Consider the following 11,327-nt stretch of genomic DNA (forward strand, 5'->3'; position numbering starts at 1 on the left):
GGAGAGGGAGTTAGTTTATAATCTCAGAGAAACAAAGACAGATGCCAAGAAATGAAGCATTTATTTGGTGTATAGAATAGGGGAGAATGAGGAATGGAGACAAAGATAAATTGAAATTAAATATCTCACAGACGGGCCTTGTAGAGAGTGCAACGGCATGTACTAGATTCTGGAGGGTCAACCATGCATTTGGAATAAGGTTAATATAATTTATAGGAGGTGATACAGAAAATATGTCATCAGTGATAAGCCAAAAAACTTAATTGAAGACAAGGTGAAATAAAATATTTTAAGTGTTATGATTCACAAATGAAACGTCTACAAAGAAGAAAAATGCTCCTAAATGTCTACATCTGGATTTTTTTCTAAGTTTAAAGCATTTTGTGGAAGAAATGGTAGTTTCTCCTTTCTTGCTTGGCTATCTTTTTTTTTTTTTCCCAAAGAAAAGCAGATGCGTCTTCAAGCGTGTGTGCACCTGCCATGACACAAAATGAATAGTTACTTTCGAAAGCCAGCTCTAGTTGTTTTTTATGTTGCTTGTTAAATTAAAGTTCTCTTCCTGGCAAGCATAGGTTTATAATTAAGTCATTTATCATACGTGTCCTTTTGGCTCCATTTGAAATTTGATGCTATACAGAAGCAATATGTGGGTGGTTTCTTAGAAATGAGAGGAATGAGTTACTTTATTAGTATCCATCATTTGATGTATAGGTTCTTCCTGTTTATACCAAACATGGAACGCTGACTAATTATCTGCAACTGAAGGAAGGTGAAAGGTCTTGATCCTGAAAATTCGTTGGAAATTGTATTTTCAGCCTCCTAACCCTGTGATGCCTAAGAGAATCATATCCTGTTTTGGTTATGCTAAGGAGTTGTCTTTGAAGCTATGGATGCTATATTTCTTTCCTTTAGTGTCTTACGTGCTTTCTGAATTAGTTCTCCCACTACCTATATCTTGCTTCTGTCTCCGTTGATTCTTATGTCCACATACTCAGAACTATACTCACTTAAAAATCCATCTTGTTTGGTGTTCTTTACATCCTGCATATTATAGATAAAATAAACAGATCCAGAAAGACTAAACAAATTCACACGGTACTGACTAGCAGAGCTAGGATTTGGAACCTGGTCTCTATCCAAACCTTGCAAATGCATATCCTGAAATGCATATTTATAATATGTTATCTTCATTAGGTTTTGAAAAGGACATCTGAAGGATGTGGGTACACTTAAGTTGCATTGTAGAAAATGTGTATTTATCTGGGTATGATGGTATACATCTTTAATCCTAGCACCCCGGCAGCGGAAGTGAGGCAGAGTTCTTTGAGTTTCAAGGCCAGCCCGCTCTACATAGTGAGTTCCAGACCATCTAGGGATACCTCCTAATATATATATATTTTTTTAATATATATATTAAAAAGAACAGAAGACAGGAGGAAGGGAGGGATTGAAGACATAACGGAAGGAAGACAATCTCTGTTTAAGTGTATGTTGAACTTCTGCTGTTCAGTTGCTGAAAAATCAGCTCATGACAAATACTACTGTTCTTCATCTATGCCCTAAAATTGTCTGCAGTTTAGTTTGAGGTGAGGCTATAATGTCAGAAAGCCATGTACCTGGGCTTAGCTACTTCCACTTTTGAGGGAAATCCTCCTCCTCCCCTCCTCCTTCCTCCCTCCCTCCCCTCCCTCCTCCTCCCTCCCTCCTCCTCCTCCCTCCCCTCCCTCCCTCCTCCCTCCCTCCCTCCCTTCCCTCCCTCCCTCCTCCCTCCCTCCCTCCCTCCTCCCTTCCTCCCCTCCCTCCCCTCCCCCTCCCTCCTCCTCCCCCTCCTCCTCCCTCCTTCTTTCTTTCTTTTTCCTTTTTCCTTCCTTCCTTCCTTCCTTCCTTCCTTTTTTCCTCTCTCTCTCTCTCTCTCTCTCTCTCTCTCTCTCTCTCTCTCTTTTCTTTGGAGGAAGGTGGGGGTTTAAACCATTGGTCTTCAATCATGCATTCTGTAGGATATTTGAATAGAGCTCACTGTTCTCTGAGATTTATTTTTTATTGAGGGGCACATAGTACATTGGACTCCACCATGCACGCTGTCCTGGAAATGGCCTGCACTGGGCTCCTCCTGGAGTTGAGGGTCTGGAAACAGTGCATCACTGGTAAACCTCAGGTAGTCACTGTGCGTCTTACACCTGCTGTGTTTTCTTCTTTGTTTTGGCTGCTCGGGAAGATGATAGCTGTGTTTACAGCTTCCCCGCAGAGTTCCACGGGAGTTAAATTATCCGTTTTCATATGTGCTAACCTCATCCCTGATGTGACTGTCTTTGTATTTCTCTTTAATCTCCTGTTTTATAATTATTTATCTTATTTCTTTGTGTTGAATGAAGTTTTATAAGGTACCATAATTGTTTTGCTGGCGATAGATAAAATATGTTAAGGACATTTAAATTTCCCCCGTTGATAACTAAATCATACTTTACTAAGGAACTCATACGTTTACATTTCTCTTCCTTTTTTTACATTATTCATTTTGGATTTCTCTCACAATTAATGCATTAGTTCAGAACTGTTGTGTTTAAAGGGTTTTTTTCCCCCTAAAACACTGGTCTTTTAATTTATGTTTTTCTTAGTTCACAGTTCTTATTAAAGATATATGCTGGGGTTGGGGATTTAGCTCAGTGGTAGAGCGCTTGCCTAGCAAGTGCAAGGCCCTGGGTTCGGTCCCCAGCTCCGAAAAAAAGAAAAAAAAAAAAAAAGATATATGCTTAATTTTCACAAAGACGTTTTATTTCCCCAAAGAAATTTAACCAAATTAAATATGTTTTTTAATAGCATAGACATAGGGAAATTTGGATCTCAAAGGTATGCCAGCTATAGAGGTTTGGGTGAACTTATATATAATTAGACCAATTTTAGCATGTTCCCATGAAGCGATTTCTTGTCTGTTGTCTAACTTGATGTTCATGTAGTATCTTATACCATCCAAGGGTTCCCATACTATTTTTCCCAAAGTTAGCCTTTCCCTGCTCCACACCCTTTCCTGTTTTGGTGGCTGGCAGTCCTCCAAACCTGCTCTTTCAAGTCATTTATGTGACTGTGTAGCATCCCTAATTGGTCACCTGGGTTTTACATTTTACCTACCGCTAGACTTGAAGCTGGCCCTTTCCCATTTTCTAGTACCTTTCCCAGGTGGTTTGTAGTCCTTCTTAATTAAGCAAGCACTGAGACTTTTTGGTTGGAAAATGAAGAAAAGAAAGAATGAATTCAGGAATGGATGCCTTTAGTCTCATTGTTTCTGTCTGAACTACTACTTTTTTGTGTTCTGTCCCCTTCCCTGTGTGTGTGTGTGTGTGTGTGTGTGTGTGTGTGTGTGTGTGTGTGAGAGAGAGAGGGGGGGGGGAGACTTTAGTTAAGTGAGGAGCCATGCTCATGGTATGGGATTGAGGAGGGGTGGTTCTGGTCAGAGAGCAGAGCGTTCCTATATAGTTGTTAAGGAGCAGGCACTCTGTCCTAAGGGCTCTGGAGGCAGCAGTGGACCAGACTGTTAAACATCACCATTGTTTATTGTTTAACTCCACCATCTGCTCTTTTTCCACAGTATATACCATGGTTCAAACCCTTTGTTTCTTTAACTGTTTGATGTTTTTCAAGTTGGGAAACCCACTGTGGGAAAGCCCCTTTGTTCCCTCAACTGTTATCACTCATACTCCTCTCTACTGTCTCGATCTGATGCCCTGAGCATGAAGAATGCCAGTTCAGGCTATAAACTCTCACACATTTGTAAGAATGTGTAAAAGTGTCTTAGGTGTTCAGTGTTTGGGTTTGGCCCAGGCTGTAGATATGTATGAAACACCCTCATCATGATAAAATGGAGATACTATTGATGTTGCTCAGCCCCAGGTCCAGCCTGTGACCTCTTGTCTTCAGCAGTAGACATGTACATGCACAGTCATAGTTTGGGACTCAGTTCCATCATCTTACTGCAGTTAAGTAGGCTCTGTGGCAATTTCTCAATTGCCGGAAGGGCATCCTTCTAGTTGAGTGGTAAAGTTCATGTTTACTAAGTCCCCATGCCCTTGAAGATTAAAAGCTATAGGAATGAGGAAAGAGAAGAAGAAGGGAGGAGGGGGGAGGAGAGGAAGGAGAGAAGGAAACGGAGAGAGGGTTTGGGCGGGGGGGGGAGGGGAGAGAGAGAGAGAGAGAGAGAGAGAGAGAGAGAGAGAGAGAGAGAGAGAGAGAGAGCGCACAAGAGACCTGTGCAGATTTGCAAATATGCTGTCCTCTTGTGGCAGCTGACAGGTGGAGTGACAACCAACAAAGAACACTGGAGCCACTGTGGTGTGAGGGAACCCAATACGATTACTGTTCTGCCCAGATGAAATTCACGGGAGGTTACCCAGCTCTTGCATTGAGATCATCCATTTGGGCAGAAAGGGTTTGGTTTCTAACTTTAGAGCTGCCAAACAACAGAGGGAAAATGATTAAATCTGGAAGGAGGCAGCTCACTCCACAGGCCTCTCTAGGCACCCCAAGGAGAATCAAAGATAAATAAACACTGTTTTATGAGCAGAGTGTTGGGTGAGAGGGAGGGCCAGGACAGGAGTTAAAAGTTCAAAGGAGAGGGGAGTTCTCCTACTTTCTTCCTGATCAGACACTTGTCTTATGATTCTACTTATGCTCGGAATAGTCTGCCCATGTAAACATGTGTGAGTTTGCTGGGTAAGGTAGAAGACAGAGTCCAGTGTTCTTACTGTAAAGGGAAACTTGATCAAATATTGAGGTCTTTATTATGAAATGAAGCATTACAAACCAGCTCACACCTGTAATACCAACACTTGGAAAGCTGAGGCAGGAGCACAGCCAGAAGCTCAAGGGCACTGCTACATAAAAAGTTGGCCTGCCAGGGGTATATAGGAAGCCATTGCCTTAAAAAACAACAACAAATGTCTTATTTTATAAATCTTAGCTGATGTTTGCTTGCTTCTAGTTTCCATAGAATATCATATAGGAAAATTCTGACCCATTGCATAGATGTTTAACTTTGGAAGTTACTAATTTTTTAAGACAGCATTGGAACTTTTAGTATGGGCTTTCTGTAGACCTCAGTAAGTTACCCTTTCGCTTCCTGGGTGTGGATGCAGGTCTCTCATTCTAGTGTGCCTTGAAAAAAAAAACTTTATGTATAATTTTATGTAACAAATAAAGTTAATCAGAGGGGCTTAACAGTATTTAGCTGGCTAAAAATATTTCATTATTGTCATAGATTTATAGAGCCTTACAGATCTCTCCCCACTACTGCCCTTGTTATTTCCCTCTTGACGAGGGTAAACTGAAGCGGGAGGAAGAGTTAATGGCTTGGGGATGGGCTTTCTGCTAGTAAATGAGCATTCAGGGACTCTGCCCACAGTCTGAACTCATGCAGTCTTTTCTGTACCAGTGTGAATCATTCGAACTGCCGAGAGCTCAATATTATATGCAGTGTAGGAAGCTACAATAATTTGCTTTATGGACTTATAGAGACTACATTAATAAAATGAAATGAATTCCCTTACAGTTCAAAACTTTGAGTCATCAAAATAGTTTCAACCTTTTGCCTTTAAATCTATCACAAGAAACTAGGGACTAAATCTTTACACTGATTTCTAATCTGTTGTGGTTTTTGTTCCTGCTGTGGGGAGTAGGACGATAAAAACGCAAAACTGAGAGGCCCAAAGTCAAGAAGGCAAAGGTGAACAAGGGGACCTTAAGGAGTGGCTCACCCCGTACTCCTCTGACTCAGGGTGGCTTGCTCCAGCTACACCAGTCTTAATGCAACAGGGCTTTCGGTCTGGCTGCACCCCTATACTCATAACCCCCTCTTTTTCCCAGTGTACCAAGTCCATTTAAAATGTTAGTACAGAGAAAGGGAAGGGGCAAAAGGGAGGAGACTGTGTTATTGACTGATTCACACAGACCACTTCAGATGAGGGTCAGTCTGTAAAAGTTAAATCTAAGGGTCTAGGGAGATTAGATGGCTCAGTTAGAAGGGTGCTTGTCCATAAGTATCAGGTCCTGAGTTCAACCCTGTCCCCCACCCCACAATCATACAAACAAGCTCACCGTGAACAGAGACGGTATGTGATCCCAGTGCTAGGGAGACAGACAGGAGGATCCTTGAGGCGAGGTAGCATAGTCTGATTGGTAAGCTGCCAGCCAGTGAAGAGACCCTGTCTCAAAACAATAAGGTGGATGGACTGGTGAGATGGCTCAGTGTAAGGCTTTTGTTGCCCGATGCTCTGAGTTGCCTGAGATCCCTGCAGCCCACACAGCAGAAGGAGAGAACTTGTACCTGCAAGTTGTCCTCTACCTTCCTCATGAGCACAAAAGCAAGGGCACACCCACCCACTCAGAGTAGATAAATGGACCTAAAGTAAGTAAATAAAAAAATAAGGTGGGCCTCATCAAGGAAGACACTCAGTAGCGTATGATAGCCCTAGATGCACATGAACACACATGTAACTACACACAAACACGTAAGCACAGACAAACACCACGGATGAAAAAAGTTTCAACATTAAATTAAAAATGTATCAGAATCATTGTGATGTATGAACAATAAAATTAACCAGTGCCGTAAAAGTATAGGTGTTTCACAGGTTTGGTATGTTTTGTTTTTTTATTAGAAGTGCTAGTTGACATTTGTCAGGATTAGCACTGTGACTTGAGGTCGCTTCTTCTGTGTTCCTGTTAGGGAACAGGGCTCGCCTGATCAGTTTTAAGAAGGGCTGAAGTAACCTCCTTTGGTGTGACATTAACACTGTTTGTCTTGGAGACAGTTCCCAGAAACCCAAGGGAATGACATACACAGAGAACGGGCTATATCTGGGAGATTTTTATTTGGCATTTTTACTGCTAACAATCTACAGAAGTTTAGAGTATCATGCCAGGCTGGCTTAAGGGGTGGTTTTCTATTTCTGTAGGACTTTGAAAGGTTGGAAGACTTAGCAGTTGATTATATAACATGGATAGGAGAATGCCGACTCGGGCTTCTATAGGACCTCTCCAGGCTCTGCTTCGAGGTGCATTTAGGTTGGTCTTGAGAAAACTCAAAAAGCATAGTAGTTTTTTGAACCAAGTCTTTGTTGTACAGACTTGGGAGCACTGCCACCCCAGTAAGTAGTACCATGTCTGACTCAGAAAGCAGGTCAACTGAGAAACAGCACTTGGAAGGTTGTCCTCAATTGCACTGTAAGGTGGCAGTTCAGCTGCCGCTATACTACACATTCTACCATGGGCCCTGAGCCCCCTTGGCTCAGTGGAGCCTCAGCAAACCCAGCCCCTGGGGGCAGGGTCATCTCCAGACACCACCAACATCAGGTCTTTTCTCACGTACACCGACTGGGTGAAATCTGGCCCGATGGGAGGGTTCTTGTAAGCAGATTACAAAGAAATCCACTTCATTCAGTCTGGATGAATCTGAGAACTCTCCATGCTTTTCTTAATGAGCTATTCTTTTATCACGAAGGACAGCAGGTTAGGGCTTGTGAGCTCTCTGAATTCTTAAGGTACTGAACTGAGAAAGTCAAATCTATGGTTTTACTGTGTGTGCACAGGAATTTGCTAAATTTGTAGGGCTTTTTACTGATTTTTTACATGTTATATTAATAATAATTATTAATATATTAATAATATCTGTTAAGTTTGCCCATGAGGCATAACTGGTTTTGGAAGAAACTAAATGACTCCCTCCCACCTCATGCCACATGCAGGGATTCCTTAAAACAGTGGAAAGCTTAGCGGTTTGTCTCTGCTTCAGTTTAGTGCCCCCTCCCCCACTGAGAAGTTTCCTGGGCTCTGTTAATAAACAGCAATATCTTTGAGTGCATACAGGACAGAGTGCTAGGGCCTCTGTGGTATTAGGATATCTCTGGGAGTGACTAGCTCTGCACAGTTCTTTTAATTACCAGAACTGTGACACAAGAGCCTGCAAATGGTCTAATGTTGCTTCCAGCTCTCGGGTTCTCCGATCCTTCCTTTAGAGTCAAACGATGATAATGAGTGATGTTCACAATTTTATTTTGCTTCATGTTTGTCAATAAGAAATTTAATCTTTTCTGTGTATGTCTGAATGACATGCCTGTGTGCAGAAAACTTAAAGTTGCTAGTATAAATAGTGATTTCATACCTGGAGAGATGGCTTAGTGGTGAAGAGTAAGGATTTGGGTTCAATTTCCAGCAGCCACATAGTGATTAATAGGTGGTTAACTGGTAACTCTAGTTCCAAGGCCTCTGACACCCTTTTCTGACCTTTGCAGGAATAGCATACACAGTGCCAACATACAAGTAGGCAAGATACTCATAGATGGGAAATTAATCAATATTTTTAAAGTATTTTTCTCTCGTATATTATACCCTGACTACTGTTTCCCCTTCCTCCTCTCCTGCCAGTCCTGCCCCCCCAAACTATTCTGCCTTTGTTTCCCTTCAGAAAAGGGGAAGCCTCCCAGGGATAATCAACCAAACATGGCATATCAAGTTGGAATAAGACTGAACTTCTCCCCTCATATTAAGGGTGGATAGAGTAACTCAGTAGGAGGAAAGGGGTCCTAAAAGCAGGCAAAAGGGTCTGAGTCAGCCCCCTGCTCCCAGTGTTAGATGTCCCACAAGAAATCCAAGCTACACAATCAGAGGGCCTAGGTCAGACCTATACAGGCCCCCCGATTGTCTGTTCAGTCTCTATGAGTCCCTGTAGGCCCTGGTTAGTTAATTTTGTGGGCTTCCTTCCTTCCTTCCTTCCTTCCTTCCCTCCCTCCCTCCCTCCCTCCCTCCCTCTGTTCTTTCTGTCTTTCTTTCTTTCTTTCTTTCTTTCTTTCTTTCTTTCTTTCTTTCTTTCTTTCTTCCTTTTCTTCCTTTCTTCCTTTCTTCCTTTCTTTCTGTTTTGTTAAATTAAAATAGATGGGAAATTAATCAATATTTTTAAAGTATTTTTATTTTTTAAAGACAAAACAAATGCATTAACACACTCATCCAGATGCCACAGCAAGTACCCATTGAGTTTTGTAAAAGAGAAAACTGCACTATGGTGTCAAATGAAAACCAAAACTATTTTAAGAGCCACTACTGCTTATGGTGACATGGATACAGCTTAGTTGGTGACAACTAAGAAGCCACTGCATGTTTTCAGCTCTGTGGAAATGCACAAGCAAGGTGAAGTAATGGAAGGCGGAATGGCCACAGTCACACCTTCAGACCCTTTTTCCTACTTAATGTGCTCTTGTTCTGTCCTGTTGACTTAGCAGGTAAATGTACAAAGAACTTAATATCAAAGAACACTTCCAAAAGTCAAAAATAGACTCAAGGTCATGGCTAACGTTGCCCCTGAGGTTGGGGGAGGGGGACTCTCAAAAGCCATATTTCACAAAGTGCCAGGCACTAAGTCTAGTCACATGTGCTTGCAGTAGAAAAAGAAACACTGATTTTTTTTTTTTTAGGTAACACTCATTTTTTCTTTTTATTTAAGATCATTTTGTCACCATGTCTTAATTTCATTAAATATTCTCTGAAAATACTATTTTGATAATAATGTTCCCCTTTGAAGATTTTGTCTAATTTGTGTAAACATTTCCACTGCTGGAAATTTGAGTGGCTGCTATCTTTGTCTGTACTGAGAATACCCGCAGCATCAAATTGAAAATTAGTTCTGAAGAAAGGAGAGAATTCCAAGTGTACTGAGTTTCCATGCGTATTGCTTTGGTCTCTAGGTACTCCGGGTGCGTGCAGCTTGTCTGTTTCTCCTCCTGGAAGGTCACCAGTCTGTAACAGCTTTCCTTAGTAGGTGCATTAACCTCTTATCTCTCACAGTTGATACAAGTTTCTTAGTTTGTATTTTCATTTCCTTTCTGATTTTTATTTACAGAACTTTTATTTCTCTGGTGCTTTGCCTGCAAGTATGTGTGGATAAGGGTTCCCCTGAACTGGAGCTACAGATAGTTGTGAGCAGCCACATGGGTGCTGGGAATCTTACCCACAGAACCATTTCTCCAGCTCCTATTTACAGAATTGTAACAAGATGTTTTCTATGTAAGAATAAGGGTAGTCATTATCTGCTACATACAATTTGCTCTAAAGAAAAATATGCTGCAACCTTCTTTTCTTTTTTTCTTTTTTTTACATCCTCCTAGCCCCTCTCCCTCCCCTTCTATATGGGTGTTCCCCTCCCCATCCTCCCCACCCATTGCCGCCCTCCCCCCAACAGTCTAGTTCACTGGGGGTCCAGCCTTGGCAGGACCAAGGGCTTCCCCTTCCACTGGTGCTCTTACTAGGCTATTCATTGCTACCTATGAGGTTGCAGCCCAGGGTCAGTCCATGTATAGTCTTTGGGTAGTGGCTTAGTCCCTGGAAGCTCTGGTTGGTTGGCATTGTTGTTCATATGGGGTCTCGAGCCCCTTCAAGCTCTTTCAGTCCTCTCTCTGATTCCTTCAACGGGGGTCCTGTTCTCAGTTCAGTGGTTTGCTGCTGGCATTCGCCTATGTGTTTGCTGTATTCTGGCTGTGTCTCTCAGGAGAGATCTATATCCGGTTCCTGTCAGCCCACACTTCTTTGCTTCATCCATCTTGTCTAGTTTGGTGGCTGTATATGTATGGGCCACATGTGGGGCAGGCTCTGAATGGGTGTTCCTTCTGCCTCTGTTCTACACTTTGCCTCCCTATTCCCTGCCAAGGGTATTCTTGTTCCCCTTTTAAAGAAGGAGTGAAGCATTCACATTTTGGTTATCCTTCTTGAGTTTCATGTGTTCTGTACATTTCTGTTAATTCAAGCATTATCATTATCATTTCACTTATCAATGAGTGCATACCATGTGTGTTTTTCTGTGATTGGGTTACCTTACTCAGGATGATATTTTCCAGTTCCATCTATTTGCCTATGAATTTCATAAAGTCATTGTTTTTGATAGCTGAGTAGTATTCCATTGTGTAGATGTACCACATTTTCTGTATCCATTCCTCTGTTGAAGGGCATCTGTGGTCTTTCCGGCTTCTGGCTATTATAAATAAGACTGCTATGAACATAGTGGAGCATGTGTCTTTGTTGTATGTTGGAGCATCTTTTGGGTATATGCCCAAGAGAGGTATAGCTGGGTCCTCAGATAGTGCAATGTTCAATTTTCTGAGGAACCTCCAGACTGATTTCCAGAATGGTTGTAACAGTCTGCAATCCCACCAACAATGGAGGAGTGTTCCTCTTTGTCCACATCCTTGCCAGCATCTGCTGTCACCAGAGTTTTTGATCTTAGCCATTCTGACTGGTGTGAGGTGGGATCTCAGGGTTGTTTTGATTTGCATTTCCCTGATGACTAAAGATGT

General features: G+C 42.0%; 1 protein-coding gene across 1 annotated transcript in view; it reads left to right on the plus strand.

Moving 5' to 3' along the window:
- Positions 1-11,327, plus strand: part of Rad51b (RAD51 paralog B) — a 510,767-nt gene that overhangs the window by 164,068 nt on the left and 335,372 nt on the right. The window lies entirely within an intron of this gene.

This window comes from Rattus rattus, chromosome 7, assembly GCF_011064425.1.
Source record: "Rattus rattus isolate New Zealand chromosome 7, Rrattus_CSIRO_v1, whole genome shotgun sequence".
Taxonomy (NCBI): Eukaryota; Metazoa; Chordata; class Mammalia; order Rodentia; family Muridae; genus Rattus; species Rattus rattus.